This window comes from Humulus lupulus, chromosome 3 (genome assembly GCF_963169125.1).
Source record: "Humulus lupulus chromosome 3, drHumLupu1.1, whole genome shotgun sequence".
Lineage (NCBI taxonomy): Eukaryota > Viridiplantae > Streptophyta > Magnoliopsida > Rosales > Cannabaceae > Humulus > Humulus lupulus.
The window spans coordinates 206,459,706-206,476,290 of NC_084795.1; positions in this window are offsets into that span (position 1 = coordinate 206,459,706).

Genomic DNA, 16,585 nt, shown 5'->3' on the forward strand with positions numbered 1-16,585 from the left:
TTATAGTTGAGAATGAGCACTTCGAGGACTCCCAAGAACCTTCCTCTCTCTGAGGTTCTAATCTTAAACACTTTCTAACAGTTGTGTTTTCCTCTCAGTCCTCACAACCCACACGCTCAAATTCTCTTTCTCTGTATTCTCTCTTTCTCTCAAAGCAACTTATCTTCTTCTTTTCAAAATGAAAGAGAACAATATATATATAAGTTGTCAAGTTAGTTGACAGCTAATACCGTTTGGTGAACGGTTAGGTTAGTTAGGATTTGTATGAAAGATATCCACAAATTCCACCTCTTTTCTTCAAATCCTATCAAAGTTTTCTTTGACTCCAATAATGGACCATAAAATCCTTACTTAGTTACTAAGGTTAAGAAAATCCAAGCAATGCCTGAATTTTCCTACAGATAGCACCTTAGTACCATTGTCAGCAGGATTTTCTTCTGTCTTTACCTTTTCCAGCACAACTACTTCCTCTTCAATCTTCTCTCTATTCCAGAATAGTCTAATATCGATGTGCTTGGTTTTCTCATGGTAAATCGGGTTGTTACATAGATGAATCGATGATTGACTATCTGAGTACACAGTATCTTTGCCTTTGAGAAGTTTCAGCTCCTCTAAGATTCCTTTTAACCGGATCACCTCCTTAAAAGCTTCAGTTGTAGCCAAGAGTTCTGCCTCTGTTGTGGATAAAGCCACCATGGATTGGAGCTATAACTTCCATCTTATGCAATCTTCATTGGTCAAGAATACATATGAAGTAGTTGATCTTCTTGTGTCTCTACTAGATGCATAATCAGCATCTACATAGCCCTTTAACATTACTTTCTCAAATTTCTTGATATGGGTGAGACCATAATCTGAAGTTCCCCTCAAATATCTCAATAACCACTTGAGTGCATTCTAATGTTCCATGCCTGGATTAGACATGAACCTATTGAGTATACTTAGTGTATGAGCTATGTCTGGCCATGTGCTGACCATGATATACATTAGGCATCAAAGAGCCATTTCATATGGAACTTCTTTCATGTCTTCTTTCTCTTCTACTATAACAGGACATTGATCCTTAGATAGAACAAAATGTCCTCCTAAGGGTACTGATGCACTTTTAGTGTCTTGCATATTAAATCTGTACATCACATTGTTGATGTAGCTTGTCTATTTGAGATGCATCTTCCCATCGAATTTAAATCTTATGACCTCAATTCCAAGTATCTTCTGAACATGCCCGAGCTCTTTAATTTCAAATTCCTTTTTAAGCTTGTCTTTGATTCCCTTTATCACTGTTTTGTCTTTTCCCATAATGAGCATATTATCTACATACAATAATAAATATACTCTTATTGATTCCTCAAGATGCTTATAGTATAAGAAGTAATCAAATTTTGATCTTGTGAAATCAATTTCCTGGACATAATTGTTGAATATCTTGTTCCATTGTCATGGATATTGTTTAAGGCTATACAAGGACCTTTTTCAGTTTGCATACAAGCTCCTTTCCCTCTTGTTCCACCTGAAATCCAAGTGGTTGATGCATGTAGACCTCTTCTTCCAAATAACCATTTAGAAATGTTGTTTTTACATCTAACTGCTCTACCTCTAGATCTTGTTGAGTAGCCATAGATAACATCAGTCTTATTGTTTTATATTTTACTAAGGTGAGAACACATCAGTGTAATCAATTCCTTCCACCCGAGTAAAGCCTTTAGCAACTAACCTGACTTTAAATCTCACTGGTTCTTCATGTGTTACTCCTTCCTTCATTTTAAAAATCCACTTGCAAGATATCACCTTCTTGTTATCTGGGTTTTCCACCAATTCCCATGTGTCATTTCTGTTCAGAGAGCACATCTCTTCTTTTATAGCTTGATTCCACTTCTTCTTGTATTTTCCTAAAGTAGCTTCTTCTCTGCTTAATGGTTCTGGTATGTCACCTATTTTAACTATAGCCAAAGAACAGGCTATCAGGTATGCCTCAACATATCTTGCAGGTGGGTGAATTTCTCTTCTCACACGATCCCTTGCTAGCTGATATCCTGTTAAATCTGTGGACTGGTCTAATTGATCTTGAGCTGAATCGTCATCTGGTGTGTTGCATTGCTTATTTTCTAGTTCATATCCTTTCAGTTTAATCTCAAACTCTGTCAATTCATCATTCTTTTTCAATGCACCTACACCATAAACATCACAACTTTTCTCGGCTTTCAAGTGAAGAAACTCATATTCATTAAACACTACATTTCTAGAAATTATGATTTTAGGTCTACCATTTTGATTCAAACAAATCCTATATCCTTTTATGCCTAAAGGGTATCAAAGAAAATTCCCTTAATGGATTTAGCATCTAGTTTGTCCTCTATTTGGTGTGCATATGTTGCACAACCAAAAGCTCTAAAGTGTTTAAGACTAGGAGGCTTGCCATACCACATTTCATATGGGGTCTTAAGTTCTATTGCACGATTTGGGCTTCTATTTATAAGATAACTAACAGTTGCTAAGGCCTCTTCTCAATAGGACTTCCCTAGACCAGAACTTATAAGCAAACATCTCACCTTATTCAATAAGGTCCTATTCATGCATTCAGCCACTCCATTCTATTGTGGGGTTCTAACTACAGTTCTGTGCCTTATGATTCCATACTCATTACATAGATCATCAAACTCATTATTTATGAATTCTAATCCATTGTCAGTTCTAAGTGTCTTAAGTTTAAGATTTGTTTGATTTTCTACTTGGTTTTTCCAAATTGTAAACTTCTCTAGACACTCATCTTTAGTCTTAAGTAAATATGTCCAAACACATCTACTAAAATCATCTATAATGGATAAGATATAAAACTTACCAGAATGATTCAGAACTCTACTTGGCCCCCACAAATCTGCATGAACATACTCCAAAACCTTCTTTGTATTGTTTGTAGCAGTTGTGAATTTAATCTTCTGTTGTTTCCCATAAACACAATTCTCACAAAATGGTAGTGCACACGGCTATAATTTCTCAATGATGCCTTTCTTGTACAATTCCCTCAAGCCTTGTTCACTGATGTCACCCATCCTCTGGTGCCACAGTTGCATCTCACTCCCTTGGCCTTTGATTACATCTGCTTCTGCAACAGGAATGGTTTTTCCTTCAAGCACATACAATCCATTGACTCTCTTTCCTTTCATGATCAGTAAAGATCCTTTTGTGATCTTAAGGTTCCCATTCAAAGATTTGTAGCCATATCCTTCTTCTTCAAGAGCTCCCAAGGATATTAAATTCCTTCTCAGTTCGAGTATGTGTCTCACATTGTTGAGCACTTTCACCTCTCCATTGAACTGTCGAATTGCCACCTTTCCTAGACCAATTACCCTGCAAGAAACATCATTCCCCATTACTACCCTACCACCATCAGTTTCTTTATAATCAGAAAATGAATCTAAGTTAGGACACATATGGTAAGTGCATCTTGAATCAAGGATCCACTCTTTGATAACTAATTTCTTAGATATTTAGAAAAGTTTTCCTTCTAATGGGTAGTCATCTTTGATTTTTTCCACAACTGCAGAATCATTCTGAGACTTCATTCCTTGCTGGTGTTTATTGTCATTGTGAAATTGATTGTAGATGGGTCTTCTCTGGTCCTGGTTTGATCTGGACCCTTGTTTATTTCTTAATAGATTGCAAAATCTCCTAATATGTCCAGTTTTCCAACAGTGATAACATTGTCTTGAGTCTTTGCCTCTTGACTTCATCCTTGAATGGTATGATTGATTTCCTCTAGATGAGCCTCTTTTTGGACTTCTTCCTCGAACAAAGCAATCCTCATCTCTCCCGGTTTCTTTCTTAAGTTGTAACTCGAACTCCTTCGAATTTAAAGCTCCAAGAACATCCTCTAAAGCAATCACGTCTCTGCCATACTTTATTGTTGCTTTGACTTCTTGATAGGCAATTGGTAATGATCTGAGCAAGATAATTGCTTGACTCTCTTCATCTACCTTATGGTCAATATTAGCTAAACAAACAATAATCTCATGAAATTTATCAATATTTTCATCTAAAAAAATAGAGGAGTTCATTCTAAAACCGTATAATATTTCAAGAAGATTTATTTTGTTCGAAATAGATGGCTTCAGGTACAATTGTTCCAACATGTCCCAAAGACCCTTTACAGTCTTTTCTGATGTTAATTTCCTTCTTACTCCATTGGAAAGATACATGATGATATTGTAATAAGCCATCTCCTCCATTTCAGCGATTTCTTATGGTTTCTTCTCTGCCAAAAGTTTTTGATCTCCGAGCACTTTAGCCACCATTTGATGCACCAAGATACCTATTAAACTCTCTCTCCATAAGGAAAAATCATTGGTGCCATCGAACTTTTCCAATTCAAACTTTGCCATTATTGACATACTTTCTTGATTGTGTTCTTGAACAATTCTTTATGCGAAAGCTTTGAATCTTGATCTCTCCTCTTGATCATAGAACCTAGCTCTGATTTTGTAGGAAAACTCTATGTTTTCTATGGTTAATATTTTTAGAATTTAATCAACAATGACATAAAAAAATTTCAATAACTAATATATCAGATTAGTTATAATGAAAGGTTAGTAATCAATCAAAGTAATCATAAGTTAAATGCAAAAGTAAAGGAAAACACCCAGAATTTTTATACAGGTTCGAACCAGATCAATCTGGCCTACATCCTATTTTATCCACTATCATCATCATCATCAATTTATGCAATCTTTGAATACAATTATAGTTGAGAATGAGCACTTCTAGGACTCCCAAGAACCTTCCTCTCTCTGAGGATCTAATCTCAAATACTTTCTAATAGTTGTGTTTTCCTCTCAGTCCTCACAACACACACGTTCAAATTCTTTTTCTTTGTATTCTCTCTTTCTCTCAATACAACTTATCTTCTTCTTTTCAAAATAAATGGCAACAATATATATATAAGTTGTCTTAGTTGATAGCTAATACCGTTTAGGTTAGTTAGGATTTGTAGGAAAGATATCCACATTTTGGGTTATGAACTTCTTTATTTATTATTCCACTCATGAATTTATGTAAGCCAATATGGGACCATCCCGCTGCTGTAGCACCAACTCAGTCATGGGACAGTCCCGCAACATTCAGGAGCTATTCTGGGACTATATGGCTGCTGGTTAGACCAGCAGCTGTCCAAGCCACTAACTCCGCCTAGTAGCTTCCACTGCAGAATACTGTGACTGTCTTCAGCAACATTCCATGTGTCTTGCTCTAATGGTGTCACAGGCCTTGGCTCACAGTGCGACAATGTTAGATGAGTCACAGGTTTGACTTGTGACCCACCTAATAAATGGGTTTGATCCATTTAATTTTTAAAGTTACAAAATATTTTATTTTGACATATTGACTTATTTTTATTTTTTAAAAAGAAAGTTAGCTTGTTGGGTTTGACCAAAAAATCTTTTAATTACCAGATGCATTTTTTTATTGTTAATAGTTGAGAGAACGCTCACATAGGAATTTAAATTAATTTATTTTTGAATAAATAAATTAATTTTATGTTAGAGACATTATATTCATGTTAATTGTCTTCCTAATGGGGTTAAAAGACCAAAAACTTACAGGGTAATGAGCATAGTGGTCGTTTTAGTATCATTTATAATTAGAATTAATCTAAAAATTTCCCCAAGAGTATAGCATGGGGATTTCGGCCACTAGTGAGTAAATTAGGATTTTTGAGATTGATAATTAACTTAATGGTGATTATAGGAAATGAGGATTATGACTAGATAATTAAAGAGAGTAAATTGAAGACTTTTTCTTTAATTACAATGAATAGAGTTGACAAATCATGTATTTAAGACGATTGGCACTTTTCTTTATTGGGATTCCATTGCAATTATTAGATTTGAATTGGATGGAGCAATTAGAGATAATTGATAAGCATGAAGTTAGGACAATAAATATGATTGAGGATTTATTGTGAGCATTATAGTGATGGACTCATCGTAGATAATTTTGGTCATTATGGGGAAATTAATGGAGATTTGTGCAATAATGAGGGAATTAGGAAAAATGGCAATCTAGGGTAGATCTTAGCTTATAAATAGAGAAGTGAAAGCCTTAGACAGCACTTGAAGACACTCCCTTTCTCTCCCTTGCTTGTGCAAATCTCTCCCTTTTCTCTCTTAGCTCGTATGCCAACCTCTCTCTCTCTCTCCCTCTTTATCTCACACGCAACACCATCATCTTCTCTAACCAAAGCCTCGCGATTGATACACTAAGAGCATCACCAAAATCTTTGAGAAATAATTGGGGTATTTGGCCAAGCTAAGAAGAATGCCAAGTTGAAATGCCCTACTACCTTAGAGTTGTTACCATGCGATTTTAAAATGTCTCATCAATTCGCTAATCGATGTTTTAGATCAAAAAGTGTGATTAAACCGGATTAAAGACTCATTTAATGAAAATTAAGTATAAAAGAGTTAGACGTCCATTAAAGTTATAAAAGTGATAAACTGGAATCCCAAAATACTATTTCAAAATGTCTTTACAATTCAAAAATTAAGGTACAGTCGACCTAAGCGACAAAATCAAGTGTCTAAAACATGTACCTCAAACAACCCTGGTTGTGGCGGACAGGTAGGCTGAACCTGTACGCGTCATTCCTTGCCCTCCAACTCATGCTTGGTCAACCTTTCCTTTTCCTTTACCTAGACAATAGAGCACCGATGAGCCATGACCCAGCAAAAAAACTCCATACGTAGCATATGATAGTTCAATCAAATAAATACACAACCTTAAACAGATATCAGACTATTCACATAATGATCTATGACGACCCAAGTGCTTTACCAGGCACTGGGTTCATGGTTTCACTGAGCGGGTGAGTACATCACCCTTAGAGGGTCTCGCCCTAGCCGCCTGCATTCAACATGCTTAATGCCGATCCCGACATTTTCCATCCCCAACCCTCATTATTCCCGGCCTTTGCCATTCAATCATAATCGTGCAAAACATAGCCTAATAACTAAAAATATTCACATACACATTAAACACAAATAATTGGGCCATGCTTTGCTCTACAGGCACAAACAATTTTCTTACCTGTGTTCCGAGCTGACTGTCTAGTGTGATCCCGAGCGTGATCCTCTAAACCCAAGCCTTTGCATTAAAACCTAGCCACAACGTAATAATAATAACAATCCATCAATTCCTAAACAAAATAAGAACTTTCGAATGATATCCTAGCCTTCGGGATCTTGAATCCTACTCAATCAGGTAGTAGAACCCTTCCCGAGCCCTTAAATTTGGGTTCTCAAGCTTAAAACCATATATTGGAAATTTCCCTTAATTTGAGTCCCGGCCTGCCCCCTAGGGTCGTGGCCTGCTACATATCAATGAGCCTTGGGGCTTTCTTCTATGGGACATGGGCCGCGGCGCGCCCAGCTTGTGTTGTGGCACCTGGGCAAAATCAGAGGCTAGCCAAGCCTTTTCGCACATGCCGCGACGCTGAAGAACAGGCTGTGATTATGTGTAGGTAATTGTTGATAGGTACACCAAATCGCGGCTCGAGCCCAAAGCCCAGAAATTTCCATGCATTTCTACGAGCCAAACCCTCTAAAATCCACCCAAATCAAAGCTTAGACCTACAATTCAGTCTACAATTCATATCAAAGCAACATAGGTAGTATAAGCATCCCAAAAACTAACCCTTAGCCTTACCAAAACCCAAAATTAGACTTAAGGTTTGAAACTAAACACAACTTTAAATCATAGCAGAAAACTTAACAATTCAGCACCAAAATCCTTACCTCCACTAGAGAATTTGAACCTACGCTAAACCCAATCACTCCAAGCTTCAACTCCCTTTAAATTCCAAGCTTCCTCCCTTGAATTTTAGCAAAATATCCCTTAGTACACCAAAGGAGAGAGAGAAAAGGCTGAAAAAAGTCTAAGTGTTTTCTTCTTTTTCCTTCTAATTAACTCTACAGCCTAAGGTAAGTCTAACTCTATCCTCAGCCTCCAAACTGACCAAATTACCCCTAAGATCAATCCTAGCCTTTTAATACCACCAAGGGTAAATCTGTCATTTTCCACATTCCCGCTAATTTCTCAAGAATTTCTATATATTCCCAATTAATCCCAATATACTTATAACTGCTAAATCATTACCTGATACCCGGTAGATCCCGAACGCATGCCAAATTCCCAAAATACCCCTAGGCTCACCCCGAGCTAGGTATTTGACTCAGTTGTGACTATTCCGCTAATCCGTTCCCTAGAAACGTCTCGGATCACACATCTCAATTATATCTCCACAATATTGTGGTCTCTAACACATCACACACATAATCACATTTATGCCCTCAACAAGCCAAAATTACAAGTATGCCCTAATTAAAAAGAATGAGACCACATGCATATTTAATTCTCCTAAACATGCATATCTAGTCATATAATCATTTATCCACATAGTAACCTAATTAAATCAATTATTGCCCTCCCGAGATGCTAATCAAGGCACTAAGCCTTATTAACAAAATTTGGACGTTAGAACTATCCCCTCCTTACAGAAATTTTTTATTCGAAATTTATCTGAATAACTCGGGATATCTATCTCCCATATCAGACTCAAGCTCCCAAGTTGCCTCTTCCACTTTGCTCTTCCTCCACAACACTTTTACTAAGGCAATCGTCTTGTTCTCAAGACTTTATCTTTTTGGTGTAGAATATGAACCGATTTCTCCTCATAAGACAACTCTTGATCCAACTCTAGGTTTTCATAGCTCAGCACATGTGTAGAATCTGATATGTACTTCCAGGGCATGGACACATGAAATACGTTGTGAACCCCTGATAAAGCTATAGGCATAGCCAGTCTGTAAGGTACCTCAACAACCTGTTTCAGATTCTCTAAGGGGAAACCAAACCTAGGACTTAACTTGCCTCTCACTCCAAATCATTTCACCCCTCTGAAAGGAGATACTCTGAGAAACACATGATGACCGACTTGAAACTCTACACTTCTACATTTCAAGCCTGAGTAACTCTTCTGTTGACTCTGGGAGGCGAGCATCCGAGCTCTAACCTTCTCATTTGCCTCATTGGTCCTCTGAACAACCTCAGGACCTTAGTACTTCCTCTCACCTGTCTCATCCCAATGGATGGGCGATCTACACTTTCTCCCATACAACATTTCATACGGAGCCACACTGATAGTCGCCTGACAACTGTTATTATAAGAAAACTCAATCAAAGGGAGATAGTTACTCTAAGATCCCCCAAAGTCTAATACATAGGCTCGCAACATATCCTCTAGTATTTGAATTGTCCTCTCAGATTGTTCATCCATCTAAGGATGATAGGCGGTACTAAATCGCAACTACATGCCCATAGCCTTCTGCAGGATCTCGCAAAACTTAGAGATGAAGGTGGGGTCCCTATTGGATACTATCGACCTCGGAGCCCCATGGAGTCGCACAATCTCATTTACATACAACTCAGCGCACTGCTCCACTGTAAGTTGTCTTAACAGGCAAAAAGTGGGCTAATTTGGTGTACCTATCCACAATCATCCACACAGAATCATGTTGTCCCACTGTCTTTGGTAATCGAACTACGAAGTCCATGGTGATATCCCTAAAGGCTGCAGCAACCCTGTCGGCCTTTGATGTTCAGCCTTCACCTGCTGACAGGTTAAACATTTGGCCACATATTCCACCACGTCCTTCTTCATCTCTGACCACCAATACAGAGTCATCAGATCCTGGTACCTCTTCGTCATACCTGGATGTAAGGAGTAGGGAGTGGTATGAAACTCATCTAGAATCTCTCGCCTGATTCCAGAATCCATCAGAATGCAAATTCGACCTTTATACCTCAGTAAACCCACCTCTGAAATAGAAAAGTCTCTAACCAATCCAGCTAAGACATCCTCCCTGTGTTTCCTTAACTAGGGATCCTCCTTCTACGCTTCCTTGATCCTCTCAAGGAGCGTGGATTGAAGAGTGATATTGGCTACATGACCAACTACCAATTCAATTCTCGCTCTGGTCATCTCTTCAGCTAACTTTTCTAATATCTACCTCGAAATGAATAACTGTCCTGGGCCCTTCCGACTCAATGTGTTAGCCACAACATTGGCCTTTCCTGGCTGGTGCAAAATATCACTATTGTAGTGACCCAAATTCGCTAATAAGGCTTGGGGCCTTGATTAGCGTGACTGGAGGGAAATAATTGTTATATTGTATTAATATATGTGAATTTAATGAATATGTGATTAGAGTGCATGTTTAGGAGATTAAATATGCACGTGGGCCCGTTTGGCTGTTAGGGGCATATTTGTAATTTTAGCCCGTTGAGGGCATAAATGTGATATATGTGATATTTGTGATATAATGGTGATATATTTGTGATGCACATTCCGAGACGGTCCTAGGGAGCTGTTTCGCTAAAAGTCACAATAGGGTTAAATACCCGGCTCGGGATGAGCCTAAGGGTATTTTGGGAATATTATAACTTGAGTTTGGGAATTTTTGAGTAATGGTTAGTGGCACTTTGGTAACTCGGGTAACTATAGGTAACTCTTGAGGATAGTTACTTTAAGTGTGAAAGTGGTATTCTTGCAAAAGGATAGGGAAGGTATAGGTTGCCCTTGAGGATTAGTTAGAATATAGGTTAGAAGGGAGGGAAATTGGGTCTTTTGGCTTAGGTGATAGATAACTTTGGCTGAAGGAAAAGTTAGAACGTTCTCACCTCTTTTCTTATGCAAGAGTTGTGTTTGGGGAGCCCTAGAGAAAACTAGAAGAAAAGAACAGGAAAGAGGAAAGGAGGATGTCTGAAATTTTGTGGGATCAAGAGGGGAGTCAAGGCAAGAGAATTTAGAGGTTGTTCTTCATATTGAGGTAAGGAATTTTGAGTAATTATTTTGTAGAATTCAGCTAAGAATGTTATGGTTGGAGAGTTGAATTGTGTGTTGTTTTGTGGATTATTGAAGTGAAGCTCAGATTGGGATTAGTGGAATTAAGCTTGGAATTGGATTGGGAAAGCAACTTACGGTCGAATTACTACTTGAGGTAAGGGTTCCATGCATCTCTCAAGTTTAATTTTTGGTATGGTTTAAGTTTTTTGAAGGGAGGTTTGAGTTTTATAAATGGTTTAAATTTTGTGAAATTGAAGCCACTAGGTGAATTTTGGGTTTGAATGTGTGTATGGGCTTGTTATTGATATTTTTAGGTTGCCTTAAGGTCTATTTGGGGTTTTTGATTGAATTCGGGACTTAGGTATGTCTTGGGGTTGATTTGGAAGAGTTTTGGCTAGGGAAAATGTTGGGGAAAAACCCAGATTTCTGGGTTCGTGTATGGGTGTCGCGGCCCTGTTCTTCCGTGCCGTGGCGCTAGGATGTAGCAGGGAGGGATACCATACTGGGCGCCGCAGCCCCTATAGGGTGGTGCCACGACGCTAGGCCATTTCTAGGCAGGGGAAATTTTTAGTATTTAGGCTTTTTCCCAGGAGGCTCGGGGGATACTTCCGCCACCTTGTGGGGGGAAACGGGAGGTCCCGAGAGCATGGGATTGGTTCCGGGGGATGATTATAAATTGATTAGTCATGAGAGTGCTATGTATGTGTTGTGACTAGGTTTTCAGCGAGGCTTGGGTTAGAGGACCGTGCTCGAGGTTTCAATGCTCAAGAAGCTCGGGACACAGGTAAGAAAATTGATGTACCGATAGAGCAGGGCGAGACCCCATAACTGTGTTTCAGGGCACGACCCTATATGATTATGTGCAAGGTATAGCCCATTGATTAGGTTAACACATATTTAAATGTTTGATTAATTGTGCTATGTATGCAAATATGTGTAAGATCGGCAAGAGCCGGGAACGGTGAAGGTCGAGAACGGCGGAGGCCGAGAGCAGCAAGGGGTCGGGAGCAGCGATTAGCACACGGAGTGCGAGTTGCCAGGGTAGGACCCTAAAGGATACCTGGGATATCCTTACGGTATAGACCGTGAACCCAGGGCCTGGTAAAGCGCCTGGGACGGCAAGGTCGTATATGTTTAGCCTGTTGGCGAATTTGTTATATGCTGATTGATTGATATGCATATGTTATCTATTTGTCTGGGGTTTTCTTGCTAGGCTTCGGCTCACGGGTGCTCTGTGGTGTAGGTAAGGGCAAGGGGAAGATTGGCCAACCATGACTACAGAGAGTGTGAGGCGACGCGTACATGTCTGGTCTGCCTGGCTGCCGCGGTCAGGGGTATTTTTGGGAGATGTTTCGTATTGGATTCTATTTTTGTCTTTTAGTCGGCCTAAAGCACATTTTGAGTTGTAAATATTTATAAACAGTATTTTGGGATCCCTAATGTAAAACACTTATAATTTTCAATGAATGATTACATTTTCAAATTATGTGATTTTAGTACAGTTTAGTTACACTTTTGAGTTAAATGCTTGGTTAGAAAGTTAAATTCACATTTTAAACTCACTTAGTAACAACTCTAAGGTAGTAGGGCATTACAACTTGGTATCAGAGCGAGCCAAGGTTTATGGTTCCTGGAGATTGACCGAACATGTACGTTCGCTGTCAGTGACAAGCTCGACTCAGGGTTGGTTGGTAATGATTGATTTATATGTTGAATATGTGTTTATATGCTTGTTTGCCTGCTTATTTCATATAGATCATGTTGAATGAGTTAATATATGCATGATGCCAGGGCATGGCCCGTTGAGTGTTATATGCTATTGGTATGCTATGTGGAATGTTGTTTGTGTTTGACTGATGTAATTGGGAGGTGGTTTTGGATGTTGTTATCTTGCCTGATGAGCAGCGTCGTTGATTGCAGACATATTGTTGAGATGCCTTGACAATCATCTAGACTCCGCGGTAGTCGGGCTGAGGATGACAACTAGGGTCAGGACTCTCCACCTGCCCCACAGAATTGGCAACGGATGTTTGCCGAAATGGAAGCAAGATTGCAACGAAATGAAGAAGAACTCGGATAGTTGAGGCAGCAGGCCCCTCCACAGGTCACTAGGTTGCCAATTCAGTAGGTTGTGGTGCCAGTGCCGGTTCAGCCTGTGATGGAGAACAGGTGGGAACCTTTGTATGAAAGGTTTAGGAAGAAGCATCCTCCCACCTTCGAGGGTGGACTAGACCCACTGCGGGTAGAGCAGTGGATTAATATGGTTTCCTCTATCCTGGATTTCATGAGGGTTGAGGGGAACGAGAGGGTAGCCTGTGCCTGCTACATGTTTAAAGAAGATGCCCGCATCTGGTGGGATGTAGTGGTTCAGAGAAGGAATGTGGCAGTTATGACTTAGGAAGAATTCAGGAACATCTTCAATGAGAAGTATTACAGTGTTGCAGTACGAGCTGCGAAGGTTGACGAGTTCATCAACCTAACTTAGAACCGGTTGACTGTGACAGAGTATGCCCTGAAATTTGACCAGTTGGCGAAGTTTGCGCCAGATTTAGTGACGACAGATCCGACAAGAAGAGATAGGTTTGTACGGGGATTGGACATCATCATCGCTCGTGACATGAAGATCAATTTAGATCCAAGGACTACTACCTATGCTTAGGTTGTAGACAAGGCCCTTACAGCTGAGGGGGCCGAGGACCAGATCTGGAGAGAGTGCGATGTTAGGCGCAATGCTAGGAGGACAATGCCTCCTTTCATTGGATCCAGTCGGGGTAGTGGCCCCAGTGAGTAGAAGTGGAAAGCCCTAGATTCCTTTGTTCCTCTTAGTTCGAATAGGAGGGCACGGGGTGCTTTGTCAGGGTGGAGGTTAAAACTAGAGGAGCTTCCCAATGTGTCCTCGGTGTAGACGACGACACCAGGGTGAATGCAGGATTTGGGCCTGTTTTGTCTGTGGGAGTGCCAATCTTTTGAGGAAGGACTTCCCACAAGCCAGGAAGGAGGAGCCGAAGCAGGGTTTCAGTCTCGCTCCTGCACGAGTGTTTACTTTGACTCAGACTGAGGCGGAGGCTAGCCCCTCAGTTGTGACAGGTCAGATTTCTAGTGCTGGTTCTTTATATACTGCATTGATTGATTCGGGAGCTACCCATTCATTTGTGTCTGCTAGGGTGATAGATCAGTTGTGTAGACCTAGTGATTTGTATGCTAGGGGTTTTCAGACTTTGTTGCCAACTAGGGAGCTGGTAGTCTCTAGGAGATGGATTAGAGCTTTACCAGTAGAGGTAGATGGTAGGGAATTGTCTGTTGATCTGATTGAGCTTGTGATGGATGACTTTGATATGATTTTAGGGATGGATTGGTTATCAAAGTATGGGGCAGTGATTGACTACAAGTGTAGAATGGTGACTTTTGAACCAGAAGGGGAGGTAGCCTTTGTATTTGTTGGGACGGTTGGTGAACCGCGGGTACCTATGATTTCAGCACCGAAGGCTAGAGACCTGATGCAGGAAGGTTGCATGGGATTCCTAGCGAATGTTGTGGATACCTCCAAGGTTGTGTTGGTTGGACTGGGAGAAACCAGACTGGTGTGTGAGTTTCCAGATTTATTTCCAGCAGATCTGCCAGGACTGCCGTCGCAGCGGGAGATTGAGTTCATTATAGAGTTTGCACCAGGGGCGGAGCCAGTATCCAGGACACCTTATAGAATGGCTCCGGTAGAGTTGAAAGAGTTGAAGATTCAGTTACAGGAGTTACTGGACTTGGGGTTCATTAGACCGAGTTTCTCGCCATGGGGTGCTCGAGTGTTGTTTGTCAAGAAGAAGGATGGATCCCTTAGGATGTGTATTGACTATAGGGAGCTGAACAAGTTGACCATTAAGAATAAATATCCACTACCTAGGATTGATGATTTGTTTGACCAACTACAGGGAAGTACGGTGTTTTCCAAGATTGATCTCCGATCAGGTTACCATCAGTTAAGGATCAAAGAGGAGGACATACCAAAGACCGCTTTCTGCATGAGGTATGGACACTATGAATTCCTGGTCATGTCCTTTGGATTAACCAATGCCCTAGCAGCTTTTATGGATATGATGAATAGGGTTTTCAAGGACTATTTGGACAAGTTTGTGATTGTGTTCATCAACGACATTCTGGTGTATTCTCAGTCAGAGACAGAGCATGAGCAGCATCTACGTTTGGTGTTGCAGCGGTTGAGGGAGCATAGGTTATATGCCAAGTTCAGCAAGTGTGAGCTCTGGTTACCATAAGTCACATTTCTGGGCCATATTGTCAGTAAGGAGGGGATTCTAGTTGATCCAAGTAAGATTGGGGTTGTGAGAGATTGGCCTAGACCGAGCAACGTTCCAGAGGTTAGGAGTTTTCTGGGATTGGCAGGATATTATCGGCATTTTGTTGAGGGGTTCTCCAGGATAGCTACGCCATTAACAGAATTGACAAAGAAGAAGACAAAGTATGTTTGGACAAATAGATGTGAGAACAGTTTTAAAGAGTTGAAGCGGCGACTTATCACCGCGCCAGTGTTGAGTTTGCCGACAGACAATGAGAAGTTTGTGGTTTACTATGATGCTTCCAGACAGGGTTTAGGGTGTGTGCTGATGCAAGCTGGTAAGGTAATAGCTTATGCTTCGAGACAGTTAAAAGAGTATGAGCAGAGATATCCCACGCATGATTTAGAGTTGGCAGCGGTGGTATTCGCACTTAAGATTTGGAGACATTATTTGTATGGTGAGAAGTGCAAGATGTACACCAACCATAAGAGTTTAAAGTACTTCTTTACTCAGAAGGATTTGAATATGCACCCAGAGACGGTAGCTGGAGTTTGTTAAAGATTATGATTGTGATATCCTATACCATCCTGGGAAGGCTAATGTGGTTGCTGATGCATTGAGTCGGAAAGGCCCATGAGTGTTATTCAGTTCGAGACAAATATCTGATAAGCTAGCTAAGGAGATGACTAGAGCAGGTATAGAGTTGGTTGTTGGTCGATTAACCAACATCACTCTTCAGTCTACACTCCTTGAGAGTATCAAGGAGGCGCAGGGGAAAGATTCACAGTTGAGAGGTCATAGGGAGAACTTCTTAGTCGGGGCGGCTAAGGACTTCTCTATCTCAGAGATGGGGTTATTGAGGTACAAGGGTCGGATCTATGTTTCGATGGACTCTGATATCCGATGGGAGATCTTAGATGAATCGCATACCACTCCCTACTCCTTACATCCAGGTACGACGAAGATGTACCAAGATCTGAGAGCTTTGTATTGGTGGTCGAGCATGAAGAGGGATGTAGTGGATTATGTGGCCAAGTGTTTAACTTGTCAGCGGGTTAAGGCTGAACACTAGAGGCCAGCAGGGTTTCTACAGCCTCTAGGGATTCCAGAGTGGAATTGGGAAGATATCACCATGGACTTCATGGTTGGTTTGCCGAAGACCGTGGGACAACATGACTCAGTGTGGGTGATTGTGGATAGGTATACCAATTCCGCCCACTTTCCACCGGCCAAGACGACTTATACTGTGGAGCAGTATGCTTAGTTATATGTGAAGGAAATTGTTCGACTTCATGGGGCTCCTAGCTCGATGGTATCCGACAGAGACCCCACCTTCACTTCCAAGTTTTGGGAGAGTCTGCAGAAGACTATGGCATGCAGTTGCGGTTTAGTACTGCTTATCATC